The sequence below is a fragment of the Polypterus senegalus genome, chromosome 5 (genome assembly GCF_016835505.1).
Source record: "Polypterus senegalus isolate Bchr_013 chromosome 5, ASM1683550v1, whole genome shotgun sequence".
In the NCBI taxonomy this organism is placed as follows: domain Eukaryota; kingdom Metazoa; phylum Chordata; class Cladistia; order Polypteriformes; family Polypteridae; genus Polypterus; species Polypterus senegalus.
The window spans coordinates 156,374,653-156,391,209 of NC_053158.1; the positions used below are offsets into that span (position 1 = coordinate 156,374,653).

The 16,557-nt window shown below is 38.1% G+C and overlaps 1 protein-coding gene across 1 annotated transcript in view; it reads right to left on the minus strand.

Moving 5' to 3' along the window:
• adarb2 (adenosine deaminase RNA specific B2 (inactive)) overlaps positions 1-16,557 on the minus strand; it is a 788,873-nt gene that overhangs the window by 664,923 nt on the left and 107,393 nt on the right. The window lies entirely within an intron of this gene.

The window sequence follows — 16,557 nt, forward strand, 5'->3', positions numbered from 1 at the left end:
ATATGACATTAAACTTGCTTCATTACCCAGACAAAGACCATTACTGACAGGCAGAATAGCCTGTCCACCTTTACAAAGCCATTCCTCCCCCTCCTTAGCCTTAAATCATGTAAATAAGTAGCTTTCCATTTCATACAGGACACTGTCTCCATGTTCTTATTAAAAAAGAGAAAAGGGTACCATTTACTTAACCTACAAATACTTGGATTTCAGTAATAAACTGCATCCATGTTCAATGCCAGAATGGTGCCAATGGAAGCATGAAACCTCACACATCAAAATGCCAGGTGATACCACCCCTTTGTTAACCACCTGAGCCCCAACCTATACTGCATGCATCCTTTATCTGCAGACACTGGCAGCAGTTTTTAATGTTTTACCAATATAAAGTGTGTTCACCTTCCAAAGAGAATGTTGTAAGTTACAGCAGCCAACAAGAAGGCCACCAGAGTAAGCTGAAAGAACCATTACATGAATTCTTTATTTTTTTTTCATTGTTGTAGATTTTTACCCTAATAAAAATCTGCTTGGAAAGCAAAATGTTTTTACTTTATTAGGTGCATTTTTGGACTTAAATGAAATCTGAAAACATAATAATAAGAATAATTCTGTCACTTTCAAAACGGAGAGAGAAACAACTTGGTCAGCAGCTGCCATTCTTTCTTTTATGCTGTCCATCAAACTGAAGTTCTTCAATTAAATTGCTGTGCGTTCAGCGGTCCCAAAATAGAAGGTTCCAGAAATTCTGCAGTTCTGTAATTAGGATACAGGTGCTTTGGGCAAAAATGCATTTCAAACGAGTCTAAACAAGAACTTCAGTCCCTCAGAAAACACAGACTTTTAATATAAATTAGGTATGGGCTTTAGGACCCAATGAAAAGTGCATTAAATCTATTTAAAACTGTGAATGACTTTCAGAATGTAACATTAGAAACATGAGACTAGGTAAGAAATATTTCTGATTGTCACCAAATTGAAAGTCTGCAACGGCATCCAAGTGAAATCTTTCCAAATCTAATTAGCACATAATGTATAACTGGCCCAGAGCCACCCTGAAATTCTGACAAGATGCTGCTCTGCAATCTATCAGCTCTCACCCAGTGGTCATGGAGTTCGATAATCACCCTGTCCTTAGCCAAGGAGTGCCTGTACGGCACTTGCTTTGTCACACGTCAACAAGACAGCTTCCATCAATCTGTGCTCTAGTGTGTGCAACGAGGCTGCTGCCTTTTAGCCTTGGGTTGAAATGCACAAATTCTGCCTTGTGGTGACCACACCGTTTAATTTCAAGTAGTTTCTTAATCAGAGGCCAATTTTCTTCTTTTAATTTAGAACCTCGCTTAATTAAACACACCATGAATTTGTTCCCTTGAGCATACTCTGTAAGCTTTAGTCCTCTGTAACTTATCATATGGTGTATAAGGATTTTATGTGTTTGTATATTTGTTATGTAGCTATTTTGAACAACTTCATTTAAAAAAAACCCATAAAATTCTAGAGAAAATAAAAACTGAATGTGTACAGAACATGACTTTCCTACAAAATGCTATAATTTTAGCAGTAAAATGTTTCATGCCAATATTTTATTATATAGAATGAAATGAAAAAATCATATCTTCCTAAAATACATTAGATAGATAGATAGATAGATAGATAGATACTTAAAAGCCCTAACGGCACCTATTGATTTTTGATTGTTTGCTTTTCTCTCTCTGTCTCTCTCTGACATTCTCTGCTCCAGGCGGAGTGGGTGTGAGCAGAGGGGCTGTTCGCACACTGGCCTAGAGGATAAGGACGCTCCTCTAAAAAATGCTGAAAGACTACCTTCACATTGCTCCCTATCTTGCGGCTGCTTTGTCGGGTGGTGCTTCGCATACTTAAAAGCTCGAACAGCCCTATTGATTTTTGATTCTTTGCTTTTCTCCTTCTGTCTCTCTCTCTCTCTCTCTGTGACATTCTCTGCTCCTGACACACACTCCTTTGAAGAGGAAGAAATGTTTGCATTCTTTTAATTGTGAGACGGAACTGTCATCTCTGTCTTGTCATGAAGCACAGTTTAAACTTTTGAAAAAGAGACAAATGTTTGTTTGCAGTGTTTTAAAGTCCCTGTCTCTACAACCTCCTGTGTTTCTGTGCAAATCTGTGACACAAACATTACAATATAAAAATAACAATATAAACGTATGGTTTTTACTTCATGGATTTTCACCTTTCGCGGGGGTTCTGGAACGCAACCCCCGGGATCGAGGAGGGATCACTGTAATGTCATTTCTCCTTCCTCCATCCATCCACCTATCCATCTATCTATTATAGTGTGCCTTATCTATCTATCTAAACAGCTACAATTATAAGTTCTGGACTAGTTCAACTTTGGTTTCTTTTTACTCAATTTGTTCTATAACCCAGACATTAAACAGGGTATCCTCTGGAACCCCAAATGTTTTTTTCTTCTGTTCTTCTCTTCATTTGACTGTATCTATTGTAATCAAAGCACAGAATAAAGTTGAAAACTTAAGAAACCTTGCACTAACTAGAATTACTACCTAGTGATCTTCTTAAAACCTGATAATGCTGAATAGTGCCATTTTACGGCGGAATTTCCAACTATGTCATGTACCACAACTTCTATCTATCAATCTATCTAACCAGTAATTTGACTGCAACTGGTCATGGTAACCAAAATAACATAGCTCCTCCAAGAAACTGAAATGGCAGCAAAATATTAAATATTTTTAACACATATAAAAATTAATAAACACCAAATGTTTATTCATAATAAAAAAGAAAACACCAAAAAACTCAGACTGTAAAAATAACTATAACACCGACCCTTAACAATCACTCTTATACATTGTACACTCTCAACACTGGTCACCCTACTGCCAGCAAGGCACTTGTCCCAGTTTTGCCTCCTGATCCCATACAAAATAAGCTTGCGATCTCAACAGGTAATTTCTGGGATCATGCCCAGCTGTCTTACAAAACAACAGGAACGTCTGGCAACCTCAGATAGCCTGCCCTCCATTGCATGCTGCAGAGATCTCGAAATTCCTTTCTCTGCTTATACCTAGTAATGAGTGAAATTTTATTTTTTCTAAATATATTGAACTAAATTTGCATGGGAGGCAGCTTCTGTAGACCAGTTACAGGAAATTCCGCCTGACCCCGATGACTCCACTTCCGGTCCCGACCCCAACGATGTCACTTCCTCTGCCTTTCTATAAAACCAGCATCTTTACCTCCTCCAAATCAGTTCTGTTCTGTTCTGGACTCGAATCTATATGCTACTGTGCAAACAATTTACAAATTTTGCAGCCAGGAGGCTGCCCCAAACCTTTTTTCTGGCTCTTATCTATTCATTTGACAATACAGTATGTATTTGTATTTTGAAGTATGTTGCTAGGGAAGGCATGGGCATGAGCATTATCTAGGAAAGTCCCCCAGGCCCAGAAACAGACATACATTGAAAAAGAAACCAAACTGGTGACTATATAATCCCACTGAGTAGTAGTGTGGGTAGGGTGTGTCCAGGTCAGTAATACCTATTTGAATAGTGGGTCCCTAGTAGTGTTCACTCCAAGGGTACTAAAATGAAAGACAGATCATGGGACAGCATTTGAAGCTCAGCAGAATCATCTTAATCTAATAGGCAGCCACCAGGAGTTTCTTTCCTAGTAATATACTGCTATTATACTGCTTTCTGCTATTAACAGCAGAAAGTCAGGAGGTCATTTAAGTCTGGCATTTTAAATAAAAACTGAGGCCTGAGGATATAGAAAAAACGTAACCCACCAGAAGGGGCACTGGCAGGATAGCCTCATGTCCAACTACAGGAATTTCTGACCTCAGAAAAAATTCTAAGAATAGTCCTATTTTAAACCATGGGTGGGTTGTAAAAGTCACTTCCTGAAAAGACGTTCACTGAGTTGGGGGTCAAGAGAGTAGCTGGGGCACAGGCTGGACTAGCAGTGGAGAAGAAGGCAGGACGTGATGAAGGAAAGGTTTAAAGAGTGTACCTTCAGATGTTGTGTTATACAGCATGCTATCAACATGAAAACCCAGTTACGAGTATGTTTATCTCTTCATAAGCCTTTTAACTTTAATACTATCAGATACAAATATATAGTGGCTGCTTAAAGGATAACATGATTGCAAATGTTTTGTACTTAGGAGCGCACTCACACATAAAAAGCAAAATCAGTGCACTATCCCTTGTCACTTCAATGCTTATTCTTAGATGGCGTGTTGAGCTCAGTCGATTGAACAGAGCATTTATGGCAACTGAGATTAATACAATTTCACTTTCTGAAGAGTCCATTCTCTCTCTAGAATATCAAGTATTCAAACTCACAGTACACAAGATGCAGTGTGTACTTTGAAGATTTTCACTTGCAACTTAAATGTGAAAAAACTTTGGTAATGAAGTCAGGTATTTGTCCAAGTTCTTCTCTTAGTTAGATAGTTCTCTTTCACGTGATAACTGTATATTGAACTTACATGTCAACTGAAAACACGTATAACAATTAAATCAGACATTAAGCACAGTAATGCATTTAAAGAAAATTAATAAGCTACATTGCTGTGATATTTTCTTTGATTCCACTATTTGTTCACTGGTGTATTAGGGCTGGACAGTGATGTGGAGTCTGCACATTCTTCCCATGCCTACATGTGGTTTTCCTCTGAGTAATTCTGTTTCATCCCCCCAGATTCTGAAGATATGGCAAACTGGTTAATTGGTGACTCTAGACTGGCATTAAGTTGAGTCTGGCTGTATATTTATTTACACAAATTCACCCCATCCAGGACTGGTTCCTGCTTTGAGCCCTAATGTTGTTAGGATAAACCCCAGCTGTGTATTGATTTTGAATTAGAATAACCTAATTCAGGAAACAAAGTGAAAAAGCATGCTTGTTACGTACAAAACTACAGTTTAAAATCAGGCTACACTAACTTCTTCTATAATACACTACCGTGGCTGTCCGTTTGTCGGTCCATGATTTTAAATCACCTGTAGCTCGCAAACCATTTGAACTATTGACCTGAAGTTTGGCACACATATACTACATGATGTCTACTATCCGTTTTTGGGTAATGATTGACCTCCAAGGCCAAAGGTCAACCCAGGCAGGCCAAGGTCAAAAATCAAATAACCTGTAGCCTGAAGTTTGGTACACATATACTACGCTGAAACTCTGCACTACAGCTTTATATTAAAAGCAAAGAGTTTTGGAATTATTCCTCTTTTTATTTTTACTTTATTTTATTGTAAATTGAAGCTCTCGGCAGCGGGAAGCAGGGCGGCTGTGTGGCATATGTGCACCACCTTCACCGTCACTTCCTCTACCTCTTCATATCTTAAATCATTCTTGAGGCAGATTGATGACTTAAGTGCCAGCTTAAGTAAAAAATTAAAGTAGTTGCAACACCGACTTAATCAGTTTTAACGTGAAAAGATGCTGACAAAAGAAGAGAAGAAACGGGCTGCTAAGGTGGAGAAAAGAAGAGCTGCTCAGGAACAGCAAGCGTATTAACCTCTGAGCAGTCAAATGCTAAACATACAGAGAAAGAGTATGAAAGCTAGGAATGCTCAAGTCAAGTGTATTCCCTGCACATTATTGTGCAGTGCACCGTTACTGGTAAAACAATAAAAAGCAAGAATATCACACTGAATATTGCCACATATCAACACATTCAGCCTGTTGCACTGACTTATTAAAATAAACTCTATAATAAACAGTACTAAGTAGTGTGGTAGACAGTAAGACTTTAGGAACTTTCAAAACTAGACTTGATATTTTTTTAGAATAATGAAGTGATTAGGACTGGTGAGCTTTGTTGGGCTGAATGGCCTGTTCTTGTCTAGATTGTTCTAAAGTTCTAATGTTCTAGCTAACATATTTTGAAGTGCCCATTCCCTTTGGTCCCTCTGACGGTCTTCCTCTTTGAACACTTGTCCACAGTTTAAGCAGTACATGTAGTTGGCATGATTGTCTCATCCCTCTTTATCCTCTAGATTGCCTGGTCAAACAATGTATTGACATTCTATGCTACAGCTGTTAAATGCAACAGCTGCCCATGGAGGTTTTCTTCTTAAGTCAGTTGGATTGTCTTTCCTTATGTGGCTCTCTCAAAATAGGGTACAATTGCTGACCAGTTAGTGGCTAGGCTTTGCCTCTACTTTAGCACCTGCAGTTATACTAAAAATTATAGAATGGTCCTGGTCTTCACTTTACCTCAGCAAAACTATACCTTGTTGCCCCATAATGTTCACATCAACAACCTCATTACTCACCATCTCACCATCTGCTACACTGTTCATCTGTGTTTCCCACGTGTCATTTTTCCAGCTCGGCCTAGCTTTTTTGCCTCCATTCATAGTAAGGTTCACGTACGCAGACTGTCTACTAAAGTGCACTTGACAGCAGTACTGTGAACGCAAATCTGCACATTTTGTTGCCCCCAACAGGTGCTTAATTGCCTGCAGTGCTTATATGCGAGTTAAGATGGTTACAGTGTATACAGTCTTGGGCTGGCAAATATAAAGCAAAGAAGAATCCCAGCAGGAACTTGGTGCAAAAGAAAATGAGCAGAAAAAACAATTTACAGGCAGTGCTAGAAGTAAAATCTAAAGTGAGCTTGCAGCATTAATAAAATAATATTAGGTGAAGGTCGGATAGAGAAAAGAGAGTCAGCAGAAAGACACAGAGAGAGAAATGAAAATGAATGCTTAGCACGGCAACATAAAGCTTTTAAAATGCACATTTACCAGCATGTGAAATGGGACCATAGTGCAGGCCTTCATTTGCCTGCTGTGAATTCATGCAGATGGCAACCCCTGGCTTCCAAGGGAAATTGGGACCACAAGAAAATTACAGGAAAGGTACACCAGGATTCTTGGAAGACTGGTCTTCTATACAGTAATTTGAATTCTTATACAATAGAGCTCTTTATTTAAGACCAAATCTTTATCCTTTCAGCCATTATAATTCACAGTTGTACCTGATATTGTTCACTGAGATACAGACATTATTTTAGTCTCATAAAGGGTGTAACTTTTTATTTTTAATACTTCATTAATGTTATTTTGAGTTTGATGTACATGAGAATATTATGTGGTGTAGTCTGTTTCAATGCTTGGATCACATGAATATTCATAAAGAAGATAAGTCCTTTGGTGGCATTGGGTGGAGTGGATTAGGTGTTCTGGGTAATCCTACTCTCTGTCCTTGAATGTTTCTACCCATGTGGATTTTTTTTTCCACATCTCAAAGGGCAAGTTTAGAATGTACAGTTGTAGTGTAGCCCCATTTTTATTATTACACAGCCAGGGTTATTGCACTTGCTGATTCTTGTTTTTTTTTTTTTGTATTCTTTTTGTTGTTATTTAAATATAATTTTTCTTATTGTGCCATTTATTCTCTTTTTGGTGTTGTTCTTTCTGTGTTTTATTTATTTGATATTATGTTTATTAGTATTGTGTAATGCTGTCTTATGTTAACACTACATATTTTCATTCGCATTGTTATTTTTGACAGCCTTGTCTCTTGAATGTGAAGCCTAAAGAGGCAGGGCCGACTGATTATGCAGCTGGCCGACTGCCCAGCAGTATAACTGAAAAGCCTCTGGCTTCACAGCAGCTTCGGCATTGTTGATTTTTGACTCATGACTTTTCATTTTGGTCTGCTGTTGATGTTCAGATTTCCTGGCTTTTGAACTCTGCAATTGCTTTTAGGTACTGTTTCTTGGTTTGTGGATTATTGGAAGCGTTTGCTAGTGGCTACTGTTGATTCGCTAAAACGTTTCTTGCAGCGAATTTGCAGGGTGTGCTATGTGATCTTGTTCACCAAATATTTTCCTGGAAATTTGCTGTGTGGCTAGCTTAGACAAACATTTTTACCCAGGATTCTGTGATGATTTGTGAGACCAGCATGACACTGCAAAACTGTAGTAGCCCATGTTGGATGGAACAGCCCATTCTGAATACATAATGCTGATTCAAGTGGTGGCTGGTATGCCAAGACAATTACTTTACTGCATGAAATCCTTCTTCTGGTATGGATTTAATAAGAACTTGTGAATACATTTAAACTTGTGAATACATTTAAACACAAAATACACACACACATACACACAGAAAGAAACTGGAAATGTGTCAGTGAATCTGTGTCTTAAGGGTTATGTTATTTTTGTATGGACTTGTTTGAGTCCTGTGTGTAATGTGTGAGCCTACTCTTTTAATAATGTGCAGCTGATATAAACAGGAAGGAGTGAAGAATCCACATGCTTTAGTGCTGTACTTAATTGGTAGCTATGGCAGTGAGCAAGCAAGCATGCATAGTAAAACCAAACTGTACTTTTCTGTTCAAGAGAGGTGAGTACTTGCTTTGGAATATTATGGGGCTAAGCCTCAATGACTTCATGCTTCCTGTTCCTGCTGCAATGAAAAATTACTGCTCTGATATTTATTCTTAAATTTATCTCTTGGAGACATAGTTTTTCAGTGGTTACCACAGCTTCCTCACAGCTCAGGTCGTTATTTGGTCACAATAATCAATCCGGCATTGTTGGCCAACACTCCACTAGTCATCAGGGACACTTAAAACATAACTGCACCATTATACTCTGCTCAAAACTAGGTCAGTTTCTCCTTCTGCACTGATTTTAGTTCATTTCACCAATTTAGGCAAAGTTCCTGAAAATTGCTGTGATTTTGTCAAAGATGAGACAAAACAAATTCAGTGATGTTCACTAATCACTACTAGTGTGGAACCTATTTTTGCTTGGTTTCTGAATATACGTTCTTTTTGGTATGTTTTAGATTTTTTGCGACTAAATCTTTAATATTAAAAAATTTGGTTTCTGGACTGGAGGATTTTTAATTAGACACTTTTTCAGAATTTTATTATTTAACAGCCTTAGCCCCATTTTGTGCCTATGCAGGCCAAAAAAAACATCAATGTTGAATTTTGTGATTAGTCTTCCTGGGGTGAGGCCCATTTCTTGGGCTTGGACCTGAATCAGAGTTCGTCTGGCCTTTTTGTGTTAGTTTTTGGGAGCCATGCTCCCTTTTTGTGCTTCATTGTTGTGGGGTATTGTAACATCATTCCTGGCATGTGCCTACTGTCTCTGAAATGGATAAAACTAGATTAAGGATGTTATTGTGTTCATAAGAATGACTTATGAATTCTTTGAAATCATTTCGTTACTTTCCAGTTTGATAAAACCCTAACATACAATATACTGTTTGACTCATCATGATGTCTAGTTATGCACAACATCAAGCTTTTTGGGGTTCCCTCTTATTTTTAGCCCTCTAGCCCTGAAAAACCCTAATGTTTAGGCTATTTTTGGATCATTTATTTTATATAGGAAATTACACTGTTATGATAATTAATAGGTGTCTTCAGCAAAAATTATCAGAAGGATTTGAAGTTGTGCCTGCTACATCAACAGACCTGAAGGGTTCAACCACTAATGGGATACTAGGAGTCAGAGTTACTCCTTTTCACAAAAGTTAAAGAAATGTGTAGTGTCATTATATGCTATTTCAAGGTTGCCGATGATTAATAATATTTTCAACTAGCCGAAGCCCACCGTAGGTGTAAGAATAGGAACAGAAAATGGTGAGAAAGGAATTCAGTATAACAAAGGCTTAGGAAACCACCATCGCAGTGTAACGAAAATAGCAAGGAGCGAAAGCAATGCCAATGGTCAAGAGAGTACCTTCCTGTAGCAGGCTACAGAAAACATAGACATTTATAGATAGACGCCGTATTCACTGTGTTGCCCAGTTGACACGAAAAGTCAGTGCGTTCGTCCTATTGCAAGTGGTAAAAGTGCAATTTAAACTAATACAGGTAGACGTGGAAACCGGGTTTTCTGATGAATTAAAAAATAACGTTTTAAACAGTATCATTTACATACAACAGATTTTGGCGAATCGTTTACATGCAATTATTTATATCTATTTATACACTAATAATGGCAATTATTAAATAATAATAATATTATTATTATTAAATAATTCCTCCATCTCCGAAACATTTCTAGACTTCGTCCTGTTCTTACGCAACACAGTACTAAAGTATTGGTTAATGCCCATGTCACCTCACGTATAGATTACTGTAATGGTATTCTATCTGTCATCCCACAAAAACGTATCCATCGCTTACAATTTATTCAAAATTCTGCTGCCAGGATAATAACCTGTTGTTCTAAATCCACTGAACATACTACACCTATTCTCTCTCAACTTCACTGGCTCCCTGTTAACTACAGAATAAAATACTAAATACCGCTCTTAACATTTAAAGCTCTCCACAACCTCACTGATCTCCTACAGACTGACACTCATCTCACTCACTCTGATTCTCATCTGCAGCTGTACTTTCTGTACCACACATCAAACTCTGTGCTATGGGAGCTCGAGCGTCTCTCATAGTGCTCCTCAACTCGGGAATTCTCTTCCCTCTCATATTCGTCAGCTCGATTCAATAACACATTTTAAAACCACCCTCAAAACTTATCTTTTTAAACTGGCATACCAATTGTGAACTTTGCACTGTTACTTCCAATTATCTTTGTTTGTTTGCTAATTATTGCTGTTTGATCAAGAGCAACGGTGGACGTGGAAGTAGGATTAGAGATGGCGGGCGGGGCTCTGTAGTGTTTGTCCCATGGTCTTAGAGTTGGTGGGTGGGGCTCTGTGAGTTGGTGGGCGTGGCTCTCTGTCTTGCATGTGCTCTCTGTCTTGCTTACGCTCACTGTCTTGTGTGCCCTTAGTGAATTATATATATAGATATTTTATTTTTACTGGTGGTCCTAGCCCTCTAAGAGCCAGTCTCATAGGTTAAAAGTGACATATTTTAAACATAAAATATGGAGTATTGTTTTAGGCTATTTCAAGGTCAATACTTATGAATATGACCATAGTTTTGATTTTGTATTCTTTATCAGGGATCTAGCACCCTGTGGAAAAAATGACAAATTTCTATTGCAACAGACAGAATTTGTACTTTAAACTTTTCAATTAAAGCATGTATTTTAGTATTTCAAATATCTGAAATCTGTACTTCTACCTCACAAAGTAAATCATTATGTTTCATATGAACACCCTGAATTAAGGTGGCTTACGCTGTGGATTTATAATACTTCTAGAAGTAAAATTTAGGTGGCACATTAGTACTGCAAAAATGAATTACATATTTACTGTTAGCTAACCAAACCTTAACAAAGGCTTATTTCGGTCCTAATAACTCAAAGAATCAGTAAAAGGTTATTCAGTAAAGTTTGGTTTATTAACAGATTGTGATATACTGATAAAATTACTTGTTTATATGAAGGAGTGTGATGGTGCAGGTCATCTTCACACCCCTAGTTGCTCCAGGAAGCCTCTTGAGCCTGCTACCATCAATAATATGCCCAAAGGATGAGCCAGCAGATGAAGACACAACACACAAAACAAAGGGGTAGGTGCAAAAGTGCTCCTGTGATTTTATTAAAAACAGTTAAAACAAACAGTGCTCAAAACAAACTGCAGAGTAAAAATTCAATTAGACATATATAAACAAAACACACATGTATTTGTGTATGGAGTAGTCCTTTCTGTTCACAATCAACCACAGTCATTGGATAGCACAGGCATGCACTTATAATTTTTTTTGTCACCTCATGCACATCACTACAAAAGATCTGTGTGCAGCACCACCGCTGCACAACAACCATGTCATCTGTCACAATAACGAGACATGAACAGATAAAAGGTTTGGGGCAGCCACCCGTGTAATATGGTATTCCGGCTGCAAAAGTCGTTTTTATCACAATAATTAGCACTGAAGTGCATACAACGGAGTCCAAAACAAGACTGAGGGAAAAGGGGAAAAGGGCATGTTTTTAAAGGGGAAGACAGGAAGTGAGGTCATAAGGATCAGGCATGTGTTCATCACTCATTGGATCAGGCCCGGACGGGACATCAGGGGGGCCGGAGCTGGTAAGGTCTGTTTTCATTGGTTCGGTCCCGGGAGTGCTGTCAAGAGAGCCAGGTGGAGTCTCCCAGGTATGGTCTACAGGGAAGTGAGAAAAAGAGTCACTGCACTCTGCCACATCCCGGCATGCCTCCGAACTGCCTTCATTTAAGCCCTTTAGCTGCCTCCCATGCGCACGTGTGTGACACATGCTAATGGCATATATGAACAGACACAAAATTGAAAAGAAGGAAATGCTCAACAACGTGCAAGTGAAACAGCTCATCAATGGAGGACAAGGCTTAAAGTTTTCACTAAAAATATTGTCTATCTGGAGGTATTTTCTCTAGACAACGATTAATAGGACTCCTAAGCCAGCGATACGGCTAAGATATGGTAGTTACTTGACACCTCTCCATGTTCACAAATATAGTAAAACTGCTAGGGAGTCTTCGGGTTGTTTTTTGTCCCGAAGACCACATGCAGCTAGTAAATAAATAATCCATAAAATTCAAGGTGCTGGTGGAGGTTAAAAATCCAAATAAATAAATCCATTAAAAACAAGGTTAAAAACTTAATCAGTCTTTTAAAATCAAGTCCCAGTTGCTTCCTTTTCAAAATGGACATATCCCTGGCTTATCCTATTAGGATCTTGCAGCCTGGAGAGACAGAGAGAATCTTTTATTCTGATCTGTGTCCACAGGGAGCCACTGAGCCTTGCTCCACTCGCATCACTACTGATACCTGGCTCCTCCCGCTGAGAGCGTGCTGTCCTCCCACTGCTGCCAATCGCTGGCTCCTCCCGGTGACAGCACACTTTGAGCATAACGGCCACTTCTGCTACATAGTCTCTCAACAGGAGCTGCCCCTCAGTCCCCTCCTAAACATCAGCCACATGCTCCTTCTTGAGGCTTCATTCCCGTCTGCCTGCTTCCTTCTATCTTGCACCAGGCTCTCATTGAGTCATGTCTTTCTCTCAGTTCCTCTCTTTAACCTAATTTCTTCTTCCTCTTGTTTCACTCTCTTTCTGATTCTTCCCTGTTCTTCTCATGACGACTCTCCCTTATATGACTCCTTGGCGCAATGTCGCAGTCGCACACCCCTGGAATCCAATGAAGCAATTGAGACAGACAATACCCTCACGAGCAGGTGTGTCTCAATCCCAGTTGCCTCACCAACCTCCCACTACTGCGCGAGCACACATACCCACAGAGATCAAGGTGGCCGATTATTTATTTATGTATTTATTAAAACAGGCTCCTGATTGTTAAACCGCGGACCTGCTATACCACAAGGATTCATAGATCTTATACTAGGATATACAATATCAAGTGAAATGTGTCTCACTTAAGCCACTACTGAACTTTGCAAAGCTCAATTATACGAGGTCACATTCATATTAGAGATGAATAACCACTTTGCTTATGTTTTATAAGGATTAAAGAAACCTTTGTTAAGATGTTGTGACGTAACTGTATATGAGTAATAAATTAATTTTTAATAGTAACCTATATTGCGCTGTTTTCATTTTTAAAATATTGTAAGGTGTTTTGGTAGATGTGAAGGGGGAATTGTCCAAAAATGCTAAAGGAAGCAGAAATTCACATACATAAGGTAAAAATAATACCATGCTGGTTATAAAAAAACAGTACATTGACTTAGATTTTGTGGAGTGTTAAAACAGCAGCTTTCCTCATATATACAAACACACCAAAATGCTATTTTTAGCCACGGGCATGTGTCACAGTGCAGTCCAGACAAAGCTACTGCAAAGACCACACCAGCCTTTAGTTGTAAAAACACACACCGTTGCGCTTCAGAGGCTAAAGGTTATCGAGAGCTGTGACACAAACAGTGCTGGCGGCACACAGTGCTGTCACTTCAGCTCACAGTCGCTTTGCAAGCGGCTGGTGCAGAGCTGTCAGCAGATCATCACACCAGTGCAAGTGTACTAGTCCTGATGGGCCACAGCATCTTGCAGATGATCATGTTGTGTACAGCTGTTAGCCTGTTTTCAATATACTGTTCAGCAAGTGCATAATGATAATTAATTGTATCCACAAACCCCTTTATCAGAGGATCCCAACCTAGTGCATCTTAATTAAATACCAATACATCAGGCAATGTCAACTATTTCAACTAATACTTTTTCTAATTCAATCATTACTTTCCATGGATGAATTCAGCACTGGAATCCTGCATTCCACCTGTATTCATATTAACAAAAATAAAAAGACATATTGAGTGTGGGGTTCTGAATGAAGGTCTGCATCAACACACACACACCATGGAGCACAGCTCTCTCATTTGTAATCGGGCTCCTTGCTTCACCCATTGCTTAAATATGAGTAGATCTAAAAAAAAAAAATGCGTTCCAGGGCTTTGATAAAAAAGAGCATAAGACAATATTAAATGCTGCATGTCCAGCCAAGTACATAATTAGATTAATAAATCACTGGAGAGCGAAAAACCTGCAGCAGCTGCACCCTTGAAGGATCAGAGTTCAGGGGCTGTTTTCTATATAATAACAGGTTTTTTTTTAGAAACAAATAAATGGATTAATATTAGGCAAAGGTTATTTTGACACTGAAAAATAAAAAAAATATATAAATAGCTGTTGAACCTTCAACCTTACATGAATTTACAGTACATTAAAATATATATGACATGTCAGCCAGTTCACTGTTTGGTATTTTATGTCTGGGGCAATATTGATAAATGTGCAGCAGGTATACAGATTTCTGAGGGATCTTATCACAAGGGATCTTATCACTGTTTAGCGTGTATTTAAATATACATTATTCTTAACTTAATTAGCAAGTTTATTTATTAACCACCAACACCCCTGGCAGTAAATAATCACTGTGAAGTTCATCTTTGCTTTTTTAAGTCACTTGACAGTCACTTGACTTCTTTTAATTAATCCACAACAACTGTTTTGGTCTCGAGCAACATCACTGTCGTCTTGTGAACAGCAGACCCATATCTGGCGCAGCCTGGGATTTCTGTTCACTGTCAATGCAGACTGAGCAAGAGGGGTTCTTGAGTAACTGCTGTCAACTCTGGGTGTAATTCATAACAACTCCCAGCCACTACTATTATCACTCTAAGCACAACACCCACCACAGCAGGCGATACAAAGGGTACCTAGGATGACAAAAAAACCACAAACCTACCCGATGGGTTTCTTTAAAGTACCGTAGATCTAAATAATGTAGATTTGTGCAGCTTTCTTTACGTTGTAATTTAATAAAATTATAATATCCACATATAATAAGTGTGTTGTGCCTGATGCTGCCACAATAAGCTCACACCATTGACAACCCTATGATGGAGAAATGGATACTAGATGTTTTTATTTCATTACAGTTTCGAAAACATCCACCTGTGTTTTCATTTTGGATTTTCTTTGTGTACAGTGAGCGCATGATTTTTGTGCTCTGGTTGTCTGTACCGGCTGTACCAGTGGGTACAAATTCTATTTATTTGTATGCTTTACATGTTTAGGCGGAAGTTTTGAAAACACTTATTGTTATAAGATGGAAAAATAAGAAAATGCACGGAAGGAGAGCAAACATGTGGGGCATGAAAGTCTACCAACATGAGCTCATGCACTCAAATAAAATTATATGTTTTTCAATTACAACAGCTAATCTTTTAGAATATTAATAACCTTAAGTGCGTTATAGTTTCGATCTTTTCTCTGCTTTCTTGTAGAGCTACCCTGTTACCCATTTGATGTATCTAAAATATGGTAGTTAATGTAACTGTAAAGTGTTACTAATAACATACTTCCACAAACAGTTTTGTTGGACATACCAGTTTATACAAAGACAATAGGTCTAACAATTTGTCAATTAATACATATTGCAGAGTAGCAAGTCGATGCAGTGATTACGGCTGCACAAATAATGGATTATGGTATGACACTTATATCTATGTGCAGAAGCATCACTTATTTGAAATTAATTCAAAAGAATGTAATTCTCCTGTGCAAAATGTACTCTCATTTAAGTGAATGATTCTTGACACACGCGTTTTTTTGTGTTGTGTATACTAATAATAAGCACTCATTTTTTACTTCAACAAATGGTTTACACAATGGATCCTATAACTTCATAAAGAAATTTTCAAATTCAAAGAAAAATCTCATTTGAGACCATTGACTATCACACAAAGTGAAGCAGCTGACAGCTTAAATGCTGCCGTCTGAAACTCGGCTCCTGGATACCCAATATGTCAAATTTATGACTGTTATGGAATTTATTTATTTTCATGATTTATCTTGCGCTCCTTTTAACTACAGAATGTCTAATGGATTTGAATTAGATTAGCCTCCCCTCTATCATTCCTTTTTTATTTACTATATATTTTTTTCTATTTAAATTTTCCTTTATTAAGTGATTGTGTCAGTTTGGATGTTGTAACAATTATTTGACATTTGCGATTGGGGTCTCATTAACTGTAATAATGATTGTGATACACCATCTGTTGGAATGAAAAATGCATTACATTGTTTTTATTTCATGCAGTTTAAAATAATAAAAATTCTAATGGAGGACACATTGCAAATGTATGTGTATATATATAT